Here is a 22,619-nt window from a genome sequence, read left to right on the forward strand (position 1 = left end):
TTTTCAACTAGTGTCTCTGTTTTGACATGAAAACCATATTAAAATTAATATCCTAATTAATCTTGTACCAAGCACTTAGAACTTTTGGAAATTCATAACTTAAAATCCATAACTCCAAAATTAATGATTCCTGTTCCTATGATCTTATTTTAATATGTAGATTATTAATATGTATTTTGTTCTTATGTTTGGTGTGATGTTAATTTTTCCTATACCATGTTTGTTTATATTGCTACGACTAGCGCGAGGTCATGAGTCATCTGAAAAGCAAGTTGGTACCTGGAATCTCAAGTCCCAGGCAAGTTGTGCCCTTGATCACTTCTTTTTACCCAGTCATGTTCTGATTAATCATAATGATCTGCATAGGTTAATTTTGATGGGACCCAATAGGTTACCCTAGTTTGACTATCTTTATGCCTTGTTTACCACTGAATTCTTGGGTAGTACCTGCTAGTGCTATATGTGGATTTGGGCATTGAGATACATTATTCATACTTTTGTTATCAGTTGTTATTTACTGTTCATGATAAGATCATTATGTTAATTGGAACATGGAGCGACCACCCAGGAAAACAGTGCTACCATAAGGGTGGTATGGGACGCCCTTGGCTGACTAATTAGGAAAGCTAGTGGGGGACTACCTTACCCGAAAAGGGCAAGGGCAGTAGGGGAGTGGTCAGTGTATGGAGGTCCTTGGGTTGATTTTGCTGCAATGGCGGTCAGGCGAGGGATTCCTGCGCTGGAGCTTCCTATAAACTGTAGCGGGTTTTCTGAAGCTAGTGGAACTTTGTAAAGGCCTCGTAGTGTTACCCTGATCGCCTCCTCGGTAGAGGTGTATGTGATTGGTCGTCTCTTGGCAGATGGGTAACATGACTTGTGGGTAAAGATGTGCAACCTCTGCAGACTGTAAAACTGGTATATCAGCCGTGCTCACGGTCATGAGCATCTCAGACCCTCACATGATTAATTTATGGAACTAAATTCAATTTATTATATGCATTGCATCATAGGTGTTGTTATTACTTTTGTTCTACTACTTAATTGGGTTGGTATTTACTTATACTTAGTAATTGCTAATAAAATTTTGACCAACTTTAAAAGCAATGCTCAACTTCAACCATCCCCTTTGGTAAGCCTTACACTTCACGTGAGCTCCCACCTTTGGCAAGTTCATGCACATTATTTTTCACAACTTGTTGAGCGATAAACGTATGTGAGCTCACTCTTGCTGTCTCACACCCCCCACAGGTCAAGAACGGGTACCACATGATGAGGCACATGGAGGATGCCGTGAAGAGTTCGTGAGAGGTCTAGGTCGTCGTCTCCTAGTCAACTTTGGGTTGCTGGATCGTGTCTTCATATGATGTAACGATTTATTTATTTTGTACAGAACTCCTATTATATAGTAAAGATGTGACATTCGTTTCTGTACCACTATTCATCATATGTGTGAGACTTGGTCTCAGCACACCTGGTGTTTATTTCGCACCTGGTTTTTGGACCCCTAAAACCCGGGTGTGACATTTGTTTTCATGTATGTTTTGCTGTGAATAGAAGCGTGGTTACGAAGAACCTGTGCACTAAAAAAGTAAGTTGTGCCCTTGATCACTTTCTTTACCTAATAATGTCCCTGATAATCACCATGACATGCTTAGGTTAACTTGATGGAACCTAATAGTTTATCTAGTTTTGTTTACCCTACACCTTGAAAACAAATGAACTATTGGGTAGTCTTGCTATTGCTTTACCTGGTTTTGGGATTAATATTATATCTGAAACTATGATCATGCTTTATTGTTATTGTTGGCTCCATTATTGTTCATGATAAGATTATTGTGTTAATTGGAACATGGAGCGACCAACCGAGAAAACAGTTCTACCACAAGGGTGGAATGGGATGCCCATGGCCAAGTAATTAGGAAAGCTAGTATGAATTAATCCTTTCCTGAAAGGGACAAGCGGGGTGTGGGGAGCTGTTGGTGTAGGGAGGTTCTCGGGTCAATCTATCTGTGATAGCTTTTTAGGCGAGGGATTCCTACATCACCCCCTCCTGCCTGATTCCGTAGCAGGTTCTCTCATGCTAGTGGAACATTGGAAAGGCCTCGTAGTGAGCCCTTGCCTACTCACCTTGGTAGTGTTTAATGGTTTGCATAACCCAAGGCAAATAAGGGATCACGACTTATGGGTAAAGATGTGCAACCTCTATAGAGTGTAAAACTGGTATATCAGCCATGCTCACGGTCATGAGCAGCTCGGACCCTTGCATGAGTAATTTATGGAATTAAACTTAATCTATCATATGCATTGCATTATGGGATTTATTATTCATTGTGATCAATTATTAAATTGGGTTGGTATCTAATTACACTTAGTAATTGCTAATAAAATTTTGACCAATTTATTAAAAGTAATGCTCAGCCATAAACATTTTCCTCGGTAAGCCTTACACTTCATATGAGCCCCCACCGTAATTGAGATCATGCACATTATTCCCCACAACTTGTTGTGTGATAAACATATGTGAGTTCACCCTTGTTGTACTCACACCAGGTCAAGAACAGGTACCGTTAGAGAAACATGAAGGATGATGCTATGAGTTCGGAGAGATCTAGGTCGTTGTCTCCCAGTCAACTATGGTTGCGGAGGATCGTTGTCATCATATGATGTATTTATTTAGCTATTTTGTACAGAACCCCTATTATATAATAAAGATGTGACATTGATTTCTGTACCATGAGTCATCATATGTGTGAGACTTGATCCTAGCACACATTTGAGATGCGCCCGGTTTTCCCTTGAATCCTGGTGTGACAGAAGCGGTATCAGAGGAATGTTGACCGTAGGACGTACTCTAGATAGAACTGTTCGAACCCTTACCTACTTTCCTATCCTACTCTGATTCTTTCCAAACTTTCCTTAATCTTTTCTCATCTATTGTTGCTTTACTCTGATTACTCTTACCTTTTCCTTCTTTAAACCAGAACAGAATTTCACACCTTGGAATCCTATACCCAAATTGTCCCTAAGTAATAGGAGTCCTAATCATAGGCATAAAAAACTATTTTTATAGGTATCTATGTGCTTGAATGCTTGTAGTCATGAACCTTATTTGATTTGGTTCTTTGATTGAGTGTAATGAGTTGCGAAGTAATGTCCACAATTGCATCTGCATATATTTAGGCATCAAAATATATTTATAAGATAACTAGACAACTTAGATTATCCCCCATTAAAATTTATCTAGCTTAATAGATCCATCTCATCTTAACAGATTCCATCTTATCCTAGCAGATCTATCTTACCCTAATAGATTCATCTAATCTAGACTAGTCTAATCTAGTTATACCAATATAATCTAGATCCCCTCTAATCTAATATGGTCTAACCTAATCTAATAAAACCTAATCTAATCGGCTCGTATTTCTTGCACTTATCTAAAGGGTAGAGCAAATTAACCCAGGTTAGTTAATATATCTCTACACATGTAAACTCTTTCCCCACCTAGTTCACTTAATCATAAGTTGTTCCCTTAGACCAACTCGGCCATGCACAACTACCTGACCTACCTTATGGGTTGCCTAAATCCACCTATCCCAACCTAAAAGCAAAAGTAAAACCATGTTTGACCTATCTCATGGTTTAAAACCATCCACCTACCTAAAACCTCCTAAACCCTAGATGAAGACACTAAGACTCTGTCACACCCGATTTTGGAAGGTAAACCGAATGCAAACCGTGTACGTGCCAAGATCAGAAATTCACATACACAACGATTACATAATTGGACATCATCACGCGTTGCTCAAAATAATAGCGAAAATAAGTACTTTATTACATCACGATGTCCAAGAAATCCACAAAGTCATTAAGTTAAATCATCATCAAAGTGTTGAACGAAACACAATACGATAAGGCCTTCATAGGCAGCTGACTGGGGGGGTTTGCCATTAATCTAAACTATAACTCATCGAAGTCTTGAAACTTCTGAAAGTCCTCCATGTTGCCTTCATCTTCTCTTGAGCACTAGTTACAAATAGTATAACCTGGGGTTTAGTGTTTTTAAGCAAGGGGGAGTACACATCAACATACTCAACAAATGTCCCGTTTGGCTAAAGTGGACTAGTTGTATGTGTGGTTAAGCTCAAAGCTAGCGTAGGGCACGCGTGTTGGAAAAGGAGCAGAGGGAGCAGGCGGCTCGGCCGTGTGCTCGGATGAGCGGCCAGGGGGCAAGCGGTGGCGGCGGGATAACTACCTCTCCGTGTGCCTCGGCAGAAGAAGCCTAGGATTAAGGAAATACAGTGGTTATCCTCCTCTCCCCTACCTGATAAGTATGGAGACGAGCTCTCCCCTGGTCGCGGTCTCTCTCTGGTTCACTCAGCACACGGGTGTTCTAGCAATCCCCTGCTCCTCTATCGTTCCAGTCCCTGTTTGACTGAGTATTTTCTCTATTGGTGATTGCTTACGAGAGTTAGAGGAGCGCTGTGTTCTTGCAGCAAGGTTCTCTGTGTGCCTCACTGCTCCTCCGTGCGCCTGTGTGGTGCTGGTCTGATCTGGTCTCTGTCCACCGTGGCCTGGTGCTTGGGCTCCCTGTTGTGCGGTGTTCTTCTTCTCGGGCTGGTGCTGTGGACGTCTCACACGGCCTCAACAGCGGCTCTAGTATCTCCGTCAACCTCTCGCCGTGCAGGTCCGGATGTGGGCGGCGGAATTAGTTTTCTGGGACAGAACCTTGTGTTCGCTGAGCTGGTCTTCCCACGTAGACAATCTACGTGCTGTGAGTTACCCGTTGTCTCTCTATATTTATTTAGTAATTTTGTGCATTCTGCTAGTATTATTTACTTGGGTGTGATTGCACAATTTGTGGGCGGATTTGATTGCTCTATGATGATAGCGGTGTAGTGAGACGATGTGACAGTCTGGATTTTAGTGTGTTGTTATTTTCAGCATTGATATTATATGTGCCTAATTATATCTCTATTTGTTGAGGTTGTTTACCTGTGTTAAATTCTGTTATATTATTTACTACACAGCTCCTTACTATTAGTATTTATACTTGATTATTAGGCTTATTACATCTGATATAAAACCCTGATTTGGTAAGATAGGACTGTCACATTAGTCGAGGATCTCTGATCACCATTTAGCATTGAAGGGCTATTTATTACAACAACCCGCTATTTTGAGAGCAACATTTTAAGATAAACAATCATGTTTATTTGTTTAATCTTCCTTCTTCATCTACAATCCATGTTTAATTTACAAATGGACCTGAGTAGCTATGTTTCATGTTTTCAATTAATGGAATTGCTACTGTTCATTGCCGTTAAAATTACATATGCCATTTATCTAAGTTATATGCTTGTTTTATTCGGAATTAGAATATTTAATTTATTTAAATATATTGGAAGCATGTCACTTATTTCTTTAATTTTACAACAATCCAGAAAACCAATTTGTATAATGGCCTCCGGTTCTGATGTCATTAAGCCTGAAGCGTTCGACGGTGCAAGCTTTAAGCGCTGGCAGATTAAGACTCACATGTGGCTCACTGACCTAAAATTATTTTGTGTAGTGGCGTCGGCTGTTCCCCAGGCTGCATCAGATGATTTTGATGATGCAGCGAAGGCCGCCGCACTAGCGGAGCAGGCCAAGTGGGACGAAGCCAGTGAGGCATGCTTGTCTCGTTTGCTAAACGTCTTGTCGAACCGCTTATTTGACGTGTACTCTAGTTTTACCTCCGCTAAGGGTCTATGGACTGAACTTGAGAACGAGTTCTCTGAAGTTGACAATGGCAATGAGTCATTCACAACGGAAAACTACCTCAACTATAAAATGGCTGAGGGAAGGTCTGTTATGGAGCAGCTACAGGAGATTCAACTCCTTGTTAGGAACTTGGTCCAATATGGCTGCGTCCTACCAGATAGTTTTTAGGTGAATGCAATACTGGCAAAGCTCCCGCCTTCTTGGTGAGACTTTGTGACTTCACGCCGCCACATCAAGAAGCGAATGACTCTCAATAAGTTGTCAGCTGCGATAAATGTGGAAGAGCGTGCAAGGTCCAGTAACAAGCCATCCAAGCAACTCCAGGCTCACGTTGTTGAGAAGGGTGGAGATAGAAAATTCCAGAATAAGAAGAATAACTCTCCACAGAAGAATCTGAACCAACCTAAGTCCAAAAAGATGAAGAAGAAAAAGGAGGACTTTATCTGCTACGTTTGTGGTGTCTCCGGGCATACAGCTCGGAGGTGCAAGCTTAGGAAGGGAAAAGGTCCTCCACCTCAGCGCAAAGAAAGGAACATGGTGGTTAATTCCACCCCATGGTATGCACCTCAGGCCTTTATGGCAAGTCCATCAGATGACTGGTGTATGGATTCCGGTGCTATTGTTCATATTTGTGATGATCGATCCATGTTCTCTTCATTCTAGGGATAGAACAGTGCACGAGTCTTGATGGGAAATGGTGTTCCGGCAGCAGTTCAAGGTACTGGACAGGTCTACCTAAAGTTAACTTCAGGAAAGACGCTCGTGCTGAAGGACGTACTCTATGTGCCCTCGATGAGCCGGAACCTCATATCAGTGTCGCTGCTATGTCGACAGGGTCCCAAATTAGTGTTTGAGTCTAATAAAGTGGTCCTGTCTAAGTTTGGTACTTTTGTTGGAAAGTCATATGAGTCAGGTGGTTTGTTCCGTCTTTCTGTTTTGAATAATCATTCTTCTTGCCATGTTAATGTGGTCTGTAATAACGATTTCATTAATGATATATGGCATTTCCGTTTGTGTCATGTGAATTTTGAGGCCATTAAGAGATTAAGTGACATGTCTTTAATTCCTGAAAATAAACATATTAAAGGTGTAAAATGTGGTATTTGTGTGCAAGCTAAGCAGCCTAGAAAACCGTTTCATACGGTTGAAGGAAGAAGTACCACTCCTTTAGAACTAATTCACTCAGATATCTGTGAGATGAATGGTATAATCACAAAAGGCGGTAAAAGATACTTTCTTACCTTGATAGATGATGCTATCAGGTTCTGTTATATTTACTTACTCAGAACTAAAGATGAGCACTAGAACTCTTTAAGATCTATAAGACTGAAGTTGAAAACCAGCTAGACAAGAAAATTAAAAGGTTACGGTCTGATAGAGGAGGTGAATACCTTTCCAACCTTTTTGATGAGTACTGCAAAGAGTGTGGAATCATTCATGAAACCACCGCTCCATATTCACCTCAGTCAAATGGGGTAGCTGAAAGGAAGAACCGAACGATGTGTGACTTAGCTAATGCTTTGTTGCAAAGTTCGGGGATGCCTGACATCTGGTGGGGCGAGGCAGTACTCACGGTGTGCTATGTCCTGAACAGGGTGCCGCCTCGCAACCGTGAGGCCATGCCCTATGAAGGATTTAAAGGAAGGAAGCCAGATCTTTCTCATCTTCGGACTTGGGGCTGCCTTGCGAAGGTGAATGTCCTGTTGCCGAAGAAGAGAAAGTTAGGCCCTAAGACCGTAGACTGTGTCTTCCTGGGTTATGCGCATAACAGTTCAGCTTATAGATTTCTAGTGGTCCATTCCGAGACAAGCGAAGTCGCTGTAAATGTCATAATGGAATCTCGGGATGTGACATTTTTTGAGAGCATCTTCCCTATGCAGAATAAGGAAGTAGTAGCCCCAGATGGTCCATCTCGGACATATTCTCTGCCCTTGAGTGTCCATGACTAGACTCCATATTTGGAGTTAAGGAGGAGTAAGAGACAAAGGCCTGAAAAGTCTCTGGGTGATGATTATATTATTTATGTAGTGGATGAAGAACCACACTCCCTCACAGAGGCATATACATCTCCGAATGCAGAGTACTGGAGGGAGGCTGTCCGTAGCGAGATGGACTCAATCATCTCGAACGGAACTTGGGAGATAACTGATCTCCCAGTTGGTTGCAAGCCTATGGGCTGCAAATGGATCTTTAGGAGGAAAAGGAGACCCGATGGTACTATTGAAAAGTACAAGGCCCGTCTTGTGGCTAAGGGTTTTACTCAAAATAAAGAGGAGGATTATTTTGATACTTATTCTGCGGTGGCTCGATTGCCCACAATTCGTGTGCTTTTGGCACTGTCTGCTGCTTATAAACTTCTTGTTCATGAAATGGACATAAAGACAACATTCCTAAATGGAGAGCTGGAAGAGGAAATTTATATGTAGCAACTAGAAGGATTTGTGGTTAAAGGACAAGAGAGCAAAGCGTGTCGCTTGATTAAATCCTTATACGGTCTTAAGCAAGCTCCCAGACAATGGCATGAGAAGTTTAATAATACTCTGACCACTGTCGGGTTTTGTGTAAATGAAGCCAACAACTGTGTGTATTATCGCTTCTCTGGGGGCAAAGGTGTCATCATGTGTTTATACGTTCATGACATATTGATATTTGGGACCGATTTGGAGGCTATCATGGAGACAAAAGTATTCCTCTCCAAGAACTTTGACATGAAGGACTTGGGTGAAGCTGATGTAATATTGAACATCACGCTAATAAAGGGTGAGGATGGGATTACTTTGTCACAATCCCATTATGTGGAAAAGGTCCTGACTTGCTTTGGACATATGGACTGTAAACCAGTCACCACGCCCTATGATCCATCCTACACGCTCAGTAAACATGAAGGCGAGCCTGTGAACCAGCTACTATATTCGCAGGTCATCGGATCTCTCATGTACCTGAGCAGTGCAACTAGACCAGATATCTCATATGCAGTATGCAGACTGGCTCGTTATTCAGTCAGTCCAGGAGATAGACACTGGGTAGCTTTATACAGAGTGCTTCGGTATTTGAAGGGAGCGATGAATCTTGGTATTAAATATACCGGATTTCCGTCAGTACTTGAAGGATTCAGTGAGGCAAACTGGATCTTTGACTCGGACCAAATGAAGTCTACAAGTGGCTATGTGTTCACTTTAGCTGGTGGGGCCGTGTTGTGGAGATCGTCTAAACAAACAGTATCGACACGTTCCACCAAGGAGGCTGAATTAGTTGCACTTGATTCAGCAGCATTGGAGGCTGAATGGTTGAGAGACCTGTTGTCAGACCTTCCAATGTTAGCAAAGCCGATATCGACTGTCCTAGTATACTGTGACAACACTTCTATGTTGCTGAAAGTGAACAGTAGAAAGGACAACAAAAAATCCTCATGGCATATCAGAAGACGACTTGATTCATGTCGGCATGCTTGAGAGACGGGTGTAATAACTGTAGATTACATCAAGTCTGAAAGGAACCTTGCTGATCCTTTCACCAAAGGACTGGCTCAAAAGCCAATCCAAGCAGCGTGCATGGGAATGGGACTCATACCCTGTTAGCGGTTTCAACTGCGGATAACTGTCCTGTGTGACCGGAGGTCCCGAGATCCAGTCTCCAGGAAACGAAGCACTGTGGAACCAAGAGCACAAAAGACAAAGAGTCTCATTAGCTGTTGTGCTCTGTCTGTATGGTAGGTTGAGCAATATGCTCTTAATGAAGTCAATGCTATAAGTAGGGAAATTGTCCTACATAATTTCCTTAATGATTTCACCTATATGAGCTGACTGTGGGGTCACAGTCCGTGAGAGAATGGGGTTTTCTCTCTAGTGAGTTCATGAATAGATATTAAAGGGCATGATCGTAACTCCCTGCCCCGTAAGAGAAGCAGATAATCTGCCTAGTACTATGTGCCTTTTGTGCGAAGATTCTCACACTAGGGTTTGTGGATCAAGGCATAGTCCTCCGCTTATTTGTGCAGGGTTGGAGTGGGCCGCTGCCAGGCCCACGGCCGAGCAGCCCAGCCCAGCCGACCGGCAAGAGCTGGCATAGGGCACGCGTGTTGGAAAAAGGAGCAGAGGGAGCAAGCGGCTCAGCCGTGTGCTCGGATGAGCGATCAGGAGGCAAGCGGCGGCGGCGGGATAACTACCTCTCCGTGTGCCTCGGCGAAAGAAGCCTGGGATCAAGGAAATACAGTGGTTATCCTCCTCTCCCCTACCTGATAAGTATGGAGATGAGCTCTCCCCTGGTCGCGGTCTCTCTCTGGTTCACTCAGCACACGGGTGTTCTAGCAATCCCCTGCTCCTCTATCATTCCAGTCCCTGTTTGCCTGAGTATTTTCTCTGTTGGTGATTGCTTACGGGAGTTGGAGGAGACGTTGTGTTCTTGCAGCAAGGTCCTCTGTGTGCCTCGCTGCTCCTCCGTGCGCCTGTGTGGTGCTGGTCTGGTCTAGTCTTTGTCCACCGTGGCCTGGTGCTTGGGCTCCCTGCTGTGCGGTGTTCTTCTTCTCGGGCTAGTGCCATGGACTTCTCACACGGCCTCAGCGGCTCTAGTATCTCCGTCAACCTCCCGCCGTGCAGATTCGGACGTGGGCGGCGGAATAGGTTTTCTAGGACATAACCTTGTGTTCGCTGAGCTGATCTTCCCACGTAGACAATCTACGTGCTGTGAGTTACCCGTTGTCTCTCTATATTTATTGAGTAATTTTATGAATTCTGCTAGTATTATTTACTTGGGTGTGATTGCACAATTTGTGGGTGGATTTGATTGCTCTATGATGATAGCGGTGTAGTGAGACGGCGTGACAGTCTCGGTTTTAGTGTGTTGTTATTTTCAGCATTGATATTATATGTGCCTAATTATATCTCTATTTGTTGAGGCTGTTTACCTGTGTTAAATTCTGTTATATTATTTACTACACAACTCCTTACTATTAGTATTTATACTTGATTATTAGGCTTATTACATCTGATCTAAAATCCTGATTTCGTAAGATAGGACTGTCACGTTAGTCGAGGATCTCTGATCACCATTTAGCGTTGGAGGGTTGTTTATTACAGCAACCCGCTATTTTGAGAGCAACATTTTAAGATAAACAATCATGTTTATTTGTTTAATCTGTCTTCTTCATCTACAAGCCATGTTTAATTTACAAATGGACCTGAGTAGCTATGTTTCATGTTTTCAATTAATGGAATTGCTACTGTTCATTGCCGTTATAATTACATATGGCATTTATCTGAGTTATATGCTTGTTTTATTTGAAATTAGAATATTTAATTCATTTAAATATATTGGAAGCATGTCACTTATTCCTTTAATTTTACAACAGCTTTTAGTTGGTCAAGTATTTATTACTAGTAGAGAGCCAAGTTTTATCAATAATCCCAACTCCCTCTAAGAGGAAACACCAGGATTCATAATTATAATCACCATCATTAAGCATCATCATGAAAGTATCCAGAGTAATTCTAATCAAAGGAGCTCCCAAGGCTGCTCATAACCAAGAGCACGACTGATATACTAGTTTCTAACCCTATGCCGAGGTTGCACACATTACCCATGAGTCATTATCCCTTCCCATAAAATTGAGACATGGAAAAAATGGGTGAACATAATTTAAACAGATAACAGTATGAGCATTTTGCTATTTGAACCACCCAATTTGGAGTTCATATGCAAAAGTTATGAAATTTACAAGTTTTGGAAGTCAAAAACCCTAAATTAAACCTATTTCTGTGATTAAAATAAAGTCTAGGGGTCTCTCTGCAAGAAACCAGGGACCCATGTGCAAGAAAACTGGACCGCGGGTTCTATTCCCGGGAAAGCTAGGGGTTCTTTAATAAAAATGCCAAACTAAGGGGGTATCGGGTTGTCTCGACCATCAGATGTCAGGTCAATGGCCAAGAAAAGATCCCAGTTCTTGGCTATCGATGGTGGAACGACGGAAACAAAGGGTGGCTAGGGTCGTAACGGAGAGGCGGGACTGAGCGTAGGCTCAATTTAAAGGAAGTCACCACGACGATGGGGGGCGGCGGCGATAGCCTGAGGAGCTCCACGTTAGCCTCAAGGGTGTCCACAGGCCAGTAACGTGGCAGACTTAACACAAACCCATTATGGTGGTTCAATACTCGAGCCTCCAACCAGCTGCATGGATGGCCAGAGCGTCCGGTGGCTGGCTACGGCGGCGGTGGATGATTCATGGTGAGGACACGTGGTGTCAGTGGCTAGAGCGGTAATTCGATCATCGAATCCGAGCGAAGATCTTTTTACCACGCATTGATCCACATCTCGGCGGCTCCAATCATGGCGCGAGCTCGAATCACGGCGGCGGGACGTCGATGGCAAGCACATGGCACTTAATCTTGTTCATTTCACTGTACCATGGCGATGTTCATTAGCGCATCTGACAGAGCCATTTGAGAGTCATTTCCCTTTGGCTTTTGTTCAACAACCTACCAAGTCGACCATAGCAAATTTGTTGTCCATCATATCAGCTTTAATTTTGTTATAGAGTTCTTGTTCATACCTCCACTCGATCAAGCACAATTCAGCTCTCAAGTTGATCTAATGCCACTGTCAGTCTAACCTTTAGGCCAACCCCCGACTGACATCCCAACTTCCTTGCCATTTTGCTCCAATTTTTGTACAACTTTAGGGCTTAATCACTTAATCAAACATGGGCTACTTTAATAGCTCTACAAAATTGTTGTAATGACCCATGACAAAATCTCCATAGATCAAGAGATACAGAGAGCTAAAGTCAGCACCAAATTACTGTTTTCAGAGTTAAACATTTGGGTGCCCTTGGGACCTTTTTGCAATTTACTCCAATTTGTTCCATAAAACATGGAAATATCCAAATACAAAAGTTGCCTAGCTTTTGTTACTCAACCACTTTGATATATGCACTTTGGTCCAAAAGTGCATAGAAATTTGAGTCACCTCATAAGCACTAATTAGGGTTTCTAGGATCCTTATTAGGGTTTTAGTGTTCTACGGTTATGTGCCATTCAAACACTCCAAGTTTAGTCTATTTTTAACATTTCCACTAATCTTTGAGTTCATACTCAAATTGCTATCTCACACACCCACATGCTTTTATTCCTTAGGGAAGCACCCTATCCTAGGGTTAAGGATCAATTCAAGGCACCACATCACAACTTGTTTTGAAACTTGTACTTAGTGGATGCACTCTAGGTGTATCATACAGAATGAAATGCTAGTGCAAATGATGTCATGCCAAAGTTTTAGTTTTGGTAACACCAGGGGTGTTACAACCGCCACCGCAACAAAATCAACTCAAGGACCTCCCTACACTGACCACTTCTCTACTGCCCTTGCCCATATCGGGTAAGGTAGTCCTCCACTAGCTTTCCTAGTTAGTCAGCCAAGGGCCTCCCATACCACCCTTGTGGTAGCACTGTTTTCCTGGGTGGTTCTCCATGTTCCACTTAACATAATGATCTTATCATGAACAGTAAATAACAAACCGATAATAAAAGTATGATCATTAATAATGTGTATCTTCATACCCAAAACCACATATAGCAATAGCAGGTACTACCCAAAAATTCAATGGTAAACAAGGTATAAAGATAGCCAAACTAGGGTAACCTATTGGGCCCATCAAAATTAACCTATGCAGATCATTATGATTAATAAGAACATGATTGGGTAAAAAGAAGTGATCAAGGGCACAACTTGCCTTCAATGAGATCCTGCTCAGCAGTCTCCACCTGCTGAACTCCCAGATCCTCAGTAGCTGGCTCGTCTACTCGCAATAATACAAACAAACAAGGTATGGCAGAAATTAACATCACACCAAACATCAGAACAGAATGCATTATAATATTCTACGCATCATAATGAGATTGTAGGAACAAGAATCACTAAATTCGGAGTTACGGTTATCTAGTTATGAATTTCTGGTGTGGACTAACTCAAGTGACAAATTTTAATCTATATTTCATGGCTAAATAGAGTTACTAGTTGATGAACAATATTAAAACAAAATTAATGCCACTTGATTGAATTAAAAAGGATTTAATATGAATTTTCTATGAATTAAATAAGTTCTAAGATTTATTTTAATACCAAAAACCCATTTCTTTATTTCTTTTATTCAGTTTACTGATCCCTGGATTGTGCGCCAAAAACAGAGAATTCCAGGGGCTATCGCAAAAGAATCCTAAGACTCTAGTGTTGGGGGTCTTCCTCTTCCAAAGGTCCTCAAAAACACAACTAACATGTTTTTCAGTATAGTATACTGTCACAGGAAGCTTCGGCTTTGAGATGAGGGTGTGCATGGTATGAAAGGCGCGATCTGGAAGAAGAATGAACCAGCTTCGAAGCTGTGGATGGAGAAGCTTCGGCTTAGCACAAGGACGGTGGTGGAGAATGAAACCGACCTAAAGGGGAAAAGACTGCTTAGTCCTCAACAGCTTACCTTTTGCCTAACAGTAAATGTCAGGGACATGAATGTAATTTTGCCCAGGCTGCGTCCTGTGCCTATAAATAGATGAACAGTATTGCCATACTGTTCACGCTGGATTGTAATCGCTCTGACGCCATTCCTTACTTTCTTATCTTTTGTCAAGCCGAAGGTACATATGTAGTATTAATATCATTGATATTTGTTCATGTTTATATAATAAAGAATATGAATAATCTGATGATTTAAAATGATTATTCATATTCCCTTTGTGTTTTATATGTCCTTATTTACATCCTTGTTTATGGAAATGATGAAGGTATGTCCTTCATGACCTTCGCTCGAAGATCATTATATCTTAAGAGAGAATGCTTCGAAGGACGAAGGTCTTTTAACCATTAACATTTGTGTTGCCTTGTTCTTGGTTCATAGCATCTGAGAACAAGTGACCAACATTGGTGGCCACCTCCGGTGAACTCATTCGACCACCTTCGGCAAGCTTTGACCTTCGTCATGCCGCCAAAGAAGACAGCAGGGCCAGGGGCTGCACTGCAGCCACTGGACGTTAATCAGGAGACGCTACGCGAAGCTAGGAGCCAGAAGAGGAAGGCTACCAGCCCAACACCTAAAGAGGAGGAGTTGGATCAAGAAATCAGGGACCTCGAAGCTATCCATCAACAGGTTCAAAAGAAGTAAGAGAAAATGCTTCGGCTCGCTGATCTCCAGAGAAAGATTGATAAAGCCGCTGAGGAAATGCGTCAACTCACCCAGGATGACCAAGACCGAAGGCCCCAGCACAAAGAGCTTCGTCAACACAATTCATACAACAATGATGAATGGTATGAGGATTTTCATCATAGCAATTTTTCTTTTGATGATGCTTCTCCTTTGGCAGCAGAGTTGTAGGCTACCCCATGGCCCCCATCATACAAGCCACCTCAGCTTCCTATGTATGATGGGCACTCAGACCCCAAGCAGTCCTGATGAGCTACGAAGCAACCATATCTTCATATGGGGGCAATACTGCAGTCATGGCGAAATCCTTCGTCATGTCAGTTAAAAGCGTAGCGCAAACTTGGTAATCTTCTCTTTGGCCAGGGACAATCACATCATTGCAGAAGCTCAAGGATATTTTAATTACTAGCTTCCAAGGCTTTCAAACAAAGCCAGTCACTGCTCAGGCTCTGTTTCAATGCACACAAGACCATGAGGAGTATCTTCAAGCGTATGTCCGAAGGTTCCTATGTCTGAGGGCACAAGCGCCTACAATGCCCAATGAAATTGTCATTTAGGCCATGATCAAGGGGCTTCGGCCAGGACCTACGGCTCAGTATTTTGCTAGGAAGGCCCCACAAACCCTGGAGAAGCTTCTTCAGAAGATGGATGAGTATATCTGAGCTGATAATGATTTCCGCCAAAGAAGGGACGAAGCATACAGGTTTTCTGAGATGGCTAGGGGCTTCGGCGGAAGAATTCACCCCAGGCATGTCAAGTCGATCCACAATTCCAACCCAAGTGATGATAGAGGAAGTCAACCCCAAAGGCAACAACACAGCTCCCAGTCATCAGGGCCACAACAAAGCCCCTTTAGGCCACCAGCCCCAAGAGGCAGAGGGGGCAGAAGCTTCGGAGGAAGATACAGAGATCAGCCCAGAAGACTATATTGCTTATTCTGCGGTGAAGACAAGGGCCATACCACAAGAACATGCCAAGTCACAATTCAGAAGGAAAAGGAGATTGCCAAAGCTGAGGCACGACAGAATCAGCCGAAGCAGGTCCTACATACTGCCTCATGCTACTCTCCTTATGTCCCAGAGTACGTAGGTAATCAACAGCCTACTACCTCTATCGCTTCGACAAACCACTCTCAAGCTTCCTAGGCTCAGCTCCCACCACTACCACCGCTACCACCTACTCTGACCCGAAGCCAGCAGCCAGAAGGGCACCAGCATGCCCAACAACAGCGCGATTTTCGGGAGGAATCCGAAGCTCGCACAGTCAATAGTACTGTGCCTGAATCCAAGCACATCTACTAAAGAATATCCTACCCTTGGTGTATCTTTACCTTTTTTGTCATTTTACTTTTCTTGTATGAAAAACAAGTCACAAAGGACTGAATTTTGATTTCATGTAATAATAGTGCCCGTATCATTGAGTAAAGTGCTTCCTCTTAACGAATTTCTGAAGCTACAAAAGCTGTTCATAAGGGAGCGCAAAGTAAGTCTTGAAGCTACCAAAGTCGTTCCTAAGGGAGCACAGAGTAAGTTCCGAAGCTACAAAAGTCGTTCCTAAGGGAGCACAAAGTAAGTTCTAAGGCTCAAAAATCGTTCCTAAGGGAACGTAGAGCCAAAATGCCTCCAAAATAGAAGGTGAAGAAGCTCCAAAGTCGTTCCTAAGGGGATGCAGAGCATAAATACCACCGAAATATAAGATGAAGAAGCTCCAAAGTCATTCCTAAGGGGATGCAGAGCTTAAAGACTCCAAAGACATCCCTAAGGGGATGCAGAGTCTTGAGAGTTTCAGTGTGGGCGTGTGTATTCGGCACAAACATCATGTTGCATCATATTATTACATCATTCTACAAAGCATTACATCATACATCATATCACATCAACAACAAAGAATGAGTATGAGGCAGATCTTCGACAATAACGTGATGAATGAAAATGTGCTGAGGCACGAAGCGAACCTTCGGCAAATACAATTTTACTTGGAAAGCCTATTGACAACAAGTGTCACACAACGGCTTTGCTATAAAAGGGCTCTTTTCTTTTCGAAGCATGAAAAGAAGGGAAGGTGTTTTTTCGCCGAAGGCTCAAAAATGGTATGTGCGTAAATTTCATGCATCGTAAAGAAATATATTACATTAATATACATGTTTGATAATTGTTTCATACACAAATGTCACATTGTTTCATTACAACAAAAGCCTAGTCTTCTTTGAGAATTTTTTGGTATCCTCATTCAGTAGTCTATCGACGACTTCGTCGACGATGGAATTGGCAACACTCATCACATCCAGCGCCTCTTTCATAATGGGATCAGCCTGGGGGTCGTATGGCTCGGATACAGGTGAGAGTTCAGCTATAGTAAACAAAAAACCGTTACTCCGAAGCCAGAAAACAAACACTGAAGCTAAAATTCAAAAATAATACCTATATGCCTTGCGCGCTCGGCAGCTTCTTCGGCTCGCTTAGTTTCTTCCCGAGCATCATGGGTTTCTTTTTCATTTTTATTTATAATTTTGTTGGCCATTTCTCGGCCACCATTCACCCAGACATTGGAATAAAACTTCCCACCCACCAAAGTGGCTTCGGCCGAGGGGTCTTTCGTGTCGTCTGTGGAGAAGGCGGCTTCGGTCTGTGCCGCAGCTTTAACATTGTCACAACCAGCCTTCTCCAGAATTGCTGCAACCCCTCCCGCGCCGGCAAAGGCACAAATGTCCCCACGATCACTGAGGATCTCTTCAAAAGCTTCGACTTCTTCGCTTATCCAATCAATAACTCCCTCGGGGTCACCTCGAATGAAATTCTCTTCGGAAGAATATGCACCCACCTTGGCAAAGCTGGTTTTCAATTTTCTTAGGCAATCCAAGGATTTCTCAAAGCATCTCTCCTTGGATTCACGAAGCTCCTCAACATTCTTCTCCAGCCTAGCGTTCGACCATTCACTTATTTCTTGCTTCACTTTTGCAACCACAAAATTTTCATTGGCCTCAGCAAGCTTTTTCTGAAGGTTCTCAACTTCAGCTTTATGGGCTTCGGATTGAGCATTAAATTTTGCCTCGTCTTTCTTCACTCTATCCACTAAGGAAAGCAGAATTTTGTCTTTCTCTGCAGCTTCGTTCCTCAGTCTGATAACCTCTTACCGAAGGTTGCCGAGGGCTATCTGGCAACTTTCATCTTCAGCATTTTTCTGCGCCCTCAAAGCGTTGCTAAGAATTAAACCCTACAAAAAGAAGGGAGATAAAGGATCAGCACGAGAATAAAAGACAAAGATAATCTATTTACAAGTCCATAACTTCTGTACCTTCAGGCTGTTGTATGCAAGGCTGTCTGCGAGGTCATCCTTTGACATGGCACAGAGGCCAGCTTCAAGCTTCAGAAATCCCATATTTTTGGCCATCTCCCGGCAAATGGATATTTCCTTGTTGTCTGGGAGACAGTATAGGAAATCATCTTCTTCCGTGCCACTGTACACCAAGGCCCCCTTCGGGTATTTCAGTTCCCGAGCGTAGTGTTGGGCTTCCGCGATTTCTTCTTCTGATAACCTTTTTCCCTAAGCATGTTGAATAATAAAGTCAAGATCTTTGGACGGTGCTTTGGGAATAGGAGATTTAGCTTTTTCGGGCACGTATTTCTTCTCTAGAGCCAAGCCAGCATCTAGAGATTCTTGTTCAGATCCTTGCCCAGTTCCAACAGACTCTGTCTCAGCGAGCACTGAGGGCCCAGCTTTGGTTTCAGCGCGACCAGTAGCAGCTTCGGCAATTTTCTTTGCAGGGACAGGAGTTAATGCCCTTGTCGACTCCATGACAGCGTCCAGCACGCTTGCCATTCTCCTCCTCTTAGGAGTTATTGCAGGAGCTCTTGATATCTTCGGCAATCCTGGCTCTGCTGGTGAGCTCAAGATTTTTGGCAGCTCTACCGTTTCCCCTAGCTCTGGCTCTTTGGCTGCCTTTTCTTTCGCTTCGGCACCGTGTTTTGGCGTTTCGGCTGGCCCGGCTGCACGAACCTTTGGCAATTCAGTTAGGTCTTCCCTGGGGATGGCAGGAGCAGGCTGTTCTGCTTCGGCAGTGGAAGATGTCCCTTCACCAAGCTTTGGCACTGTGGCTGTCTCAATGTATCTCGGCCGGTTCGTTAAGACCTTAATCTTTTTGCCCTTTGACACAACAGAGATGGCCGAAGCGGCATTTTTCCTTTTCTTTCCCTGATTTCACGAGGGATAGCTATAATCAGGGTATATGAAACCAATGACGTCAAAAACTATATTCAATCTTTTCTTGCCTTGGCCTTCGAAGGCCAAGGTCATTGCATCGTCTTTGGCCCTTGTGTAGGCCCCAAGCAATTCGTCACTGGTTGCCTCAATACTGCTCAACCACTCATCGTTTGGCTCATCAAACTCGCCTCTATATCTAAAGGTATATTTTAAATAGACTAGGCCGCCCTGACTAGACCCGGCAGCTGCCTCTTTCGGCATCTCCCATTCACTCACAAGCGGCCATACTCTGTAGGCGATGTGTTCTTGAACCAAGTCTCTTGTGCCAATAAAAGTACACATAGTGTTGAAGCTTCTCTGGCATGCTTCTATATCGTTCCCAAGAGCGGTGGCTGGTCTCCTGATGCCGAAGCGAGATCAAATGGGGCGTTGAATAATTCCTTTTATATCTTCCCTCTCAACTAAATTATTCTTCACATAGAACCATTCTTCCATCCAAGCTCCTGGCCACCTTTTCCGAAATGTTGGAACTGGATAGCTTACATCAGGGCGAGGCACGAAGCCATAACAACCAAAGTTGTTGTGATATTGCTCCTTGCCAGTAGCCTTCGTCTCACACAGCAGCTCGTGCATGTTGCAAGAGCATTTTGTGCTTGGCTCTAGCCCCTGGCTTCTCACAGCCCGAATGAAAACCCCCATCCTGATAATGGCTTCAGGGGTAATTTGATGAAGGAAAATTTCGAAGGTCTTCAGCGCTCCAACCAGGAATTTGCTTAATGGGAACCGAAGCCCTGCCTTCATGAAGCTCCTGTAAACAACCACCTCATCTTCTTCGGGAGCAGGTGCGGCACTGTCCCCTCCAGCTCTCACAATTGAAATATCTCGGAAATATCTCCATTTCATAGCGTCAATTTGACTCTGCTTAATGGATGATTTTCCGAAGATAGTGTGACTTGGTCGCCAGGGCCGATTTTCCGCATCTTCGTCTTCACTTTCCATATCAAAGCTTCCACTATCTTCAGAATATTCAGACAAACCAGCTAGTATTTCGTTTGTAATCTTCTCTATGTTTGTTTTTTCTATGGCCTCATAAAAACCAACTAGTGCAGGATCAGCAACCTTCTTCTCGTCAGCCATTTGATGGACAATTGAACAAATGCCGAAGTTCACAAAACAAGCGAAATCTGACAGCAAGAAAATTAAAACTTGAGAAAATAGCACAAGTGATCGAAATGGCGCAGCAGATGCTGTCGCTGCGGGTTTCTATTTATATGCCCAGTGCATTGCAACTTGGCGGGCCCCATTTGTCTTTGACTTTCGCTATTGTAGCGAAGGGAAGGTGTTTTTTCGGACCTTCGGCTAAAGGCCTTCGTTCATGTCACAGTCTGAATTTGTTAAACGCAAAAACAAATTAATACTGCGAGGGGCTACTGTTGGGGGTCTTCTTCTTTCGAAGGTCCTAAAAACACAACTAACATGTTTTTCAGTATAGTATACTGTCACAGGAAGCTTCGGCTTTGAGATGAGGGTGTGCATGGTATGAAAGGCGTGATCTGGAAGAAGAATGAACCAGCTCCGAAGCTGTGGATGGAGAAGCTTCGGCTTAGCACCAGGATGGTGGTGGAGAATGAAACCGACCTAAAGGGGAAAAGACTGCTTAGTCCTCGACAGCTTACCTTTTGGCTAACAGTAAATGTCAGGGACATGAATATAATTTTGCCCAGGTTGCGTCCTGTGCCTATAAATAGATGAACAGTAACACCACTTACATTCATGTGTTAAGCCTGGGCAAAATTACATTCATGTCCCTAACATTTACTGTTAGCCAAAAGGTAAACTGTCGAGGACTAAGCAGTCTTTTCCCCTTTAGGTCGTTTTCATTCTCCACCACCGTCCTTGTGCTGAGCCGAAGCTTCTCCATCCACAGCTTCGGAGCTGGTTCATTCTTCTTCCAGATCGCGCCTTTCATACCGTGCACACCCTCATCTCAAAGCCGAAGCTTCCTGTTATAGTATACTATACTGAAAACATGTTAGTTGTGTTTTTGAGGACCTTCGGAAGAGGAAGGCCCCCAACATTAGCTACAACCGGAATAGAACTCCGGGTCGATTTCAGTATGCAAGGGCTCTTTTGCAAAGCCAACGAACGAAGGGGTATCGTGGGTTCTCGGGCGTCGGATCGAGTACAGACGGACTGGATTAGATCGGTCATGGTTAACCCACCCGCTACGCTCTCAGTCGTTGGATCCAAAATCCGCGCTCAAGATCTAGCCACGTATCACTCTCACCCGAGCCATCGGATCGGTTTGCAACGATTGCAACTTAATATTCTGAAACATTATCTCGCTTCTAATCGAGACCATCGCCGTAGGGATCAATGGTCCTGGATTCACGCATCAGTTTCACAACACCTCACGGCGGCGCCATGACGGACGTGACGGTGCATCGACGGGGCTAACCGAAACCCAGTCCCCAATGCCCCAAAATCCAATTAATACCCTTCTACTCGATGCCAGGCAAAAAGTGAGACGTGGGGAGGGAGTATTACTGACTGGTGCGGCGCGAAGCTCACTGCGCGCAGTGAGTAGGGTAACACGGCGATCGTCCCAGTGTCGGCGAGGAATTACGCCAAGCACCGCAGTCATCCCCGGTCGTGGGTGTCATGGCTACTTCCGGCTGTCCCCGCAGAGGCCGCTGACCAATTTTTAGAGGCTGGATGGCGGAGTGCGCGGTTTAAGCTGGCGACGAAGCATGGGGTTCCGGTGGCGCCCAAACTTTACCATGTCGACGGCGATTCAGTCCAATTGCGGCACCGACTCGAGGCATCCAGTCGGGCGCACCCCCAGGGTCTTCCTATTTATCCTTCGCGGGGTGGGCCGAGTCATCGGAAAAAGCACGATTTCCACGCGTGCGGATTCCATGGAGTTCGGCCGAGTGGAGACGATGCACAATAGCCACTCGAGGGCCCACATGGCGGAGACCAGGAGCAGCCACGCGCTAACGCGACCAGCTGACTGAGCGGGGCCACATCCTAGCGGTGGTTAGCGTCACACACGACTGTTCAATGGGTCCGGGGTGTCAGCGCGCACGCAAACACGAGGAAATTGGGCCGCTTAGAATCAGGCTGGCTGGGCCGAGGCATCGGACTTTGGGCCTAGGCAAGTTTTTCCCAATTCCTTTTTATTTTCTATTTTCTTTTCCCTTTCCAAATTCAAATTTCAATTCCAATTTAAATTCAAAGTTTGTCGCAAAGTTGTCTTCACATTAACTATTCAATTTGAACATAGTATGGATAAATTTATTTATTTATCAATTTATTTTGTTTTGTATAGTATTTTCTCTCTTATTTTCTATATATTATTTCCAATTTCCTAAAGTGCACCTTTGGGTTAAATTCAAATTCAAATTCTCATCTCATTATTATATTTCTATTATTATTATTTTATTATTAAGTGCACAAACAGGCAAAACTATAA

Source organism: Zea mays, chromosome 8 (assembly GCF_902167145.1).
Source record: "Zea mays cultivar B73 chromosome 8, Zm-B73-REFERENCE-NAM-5.0, whole genome shotgun sequence".
Classification (NCBI taxonomy): Eukaryota; Viridiplantae; Streptophyta; class Magnoliopsida; order Poales; family Poaceae; genus Zea; species Zea mays.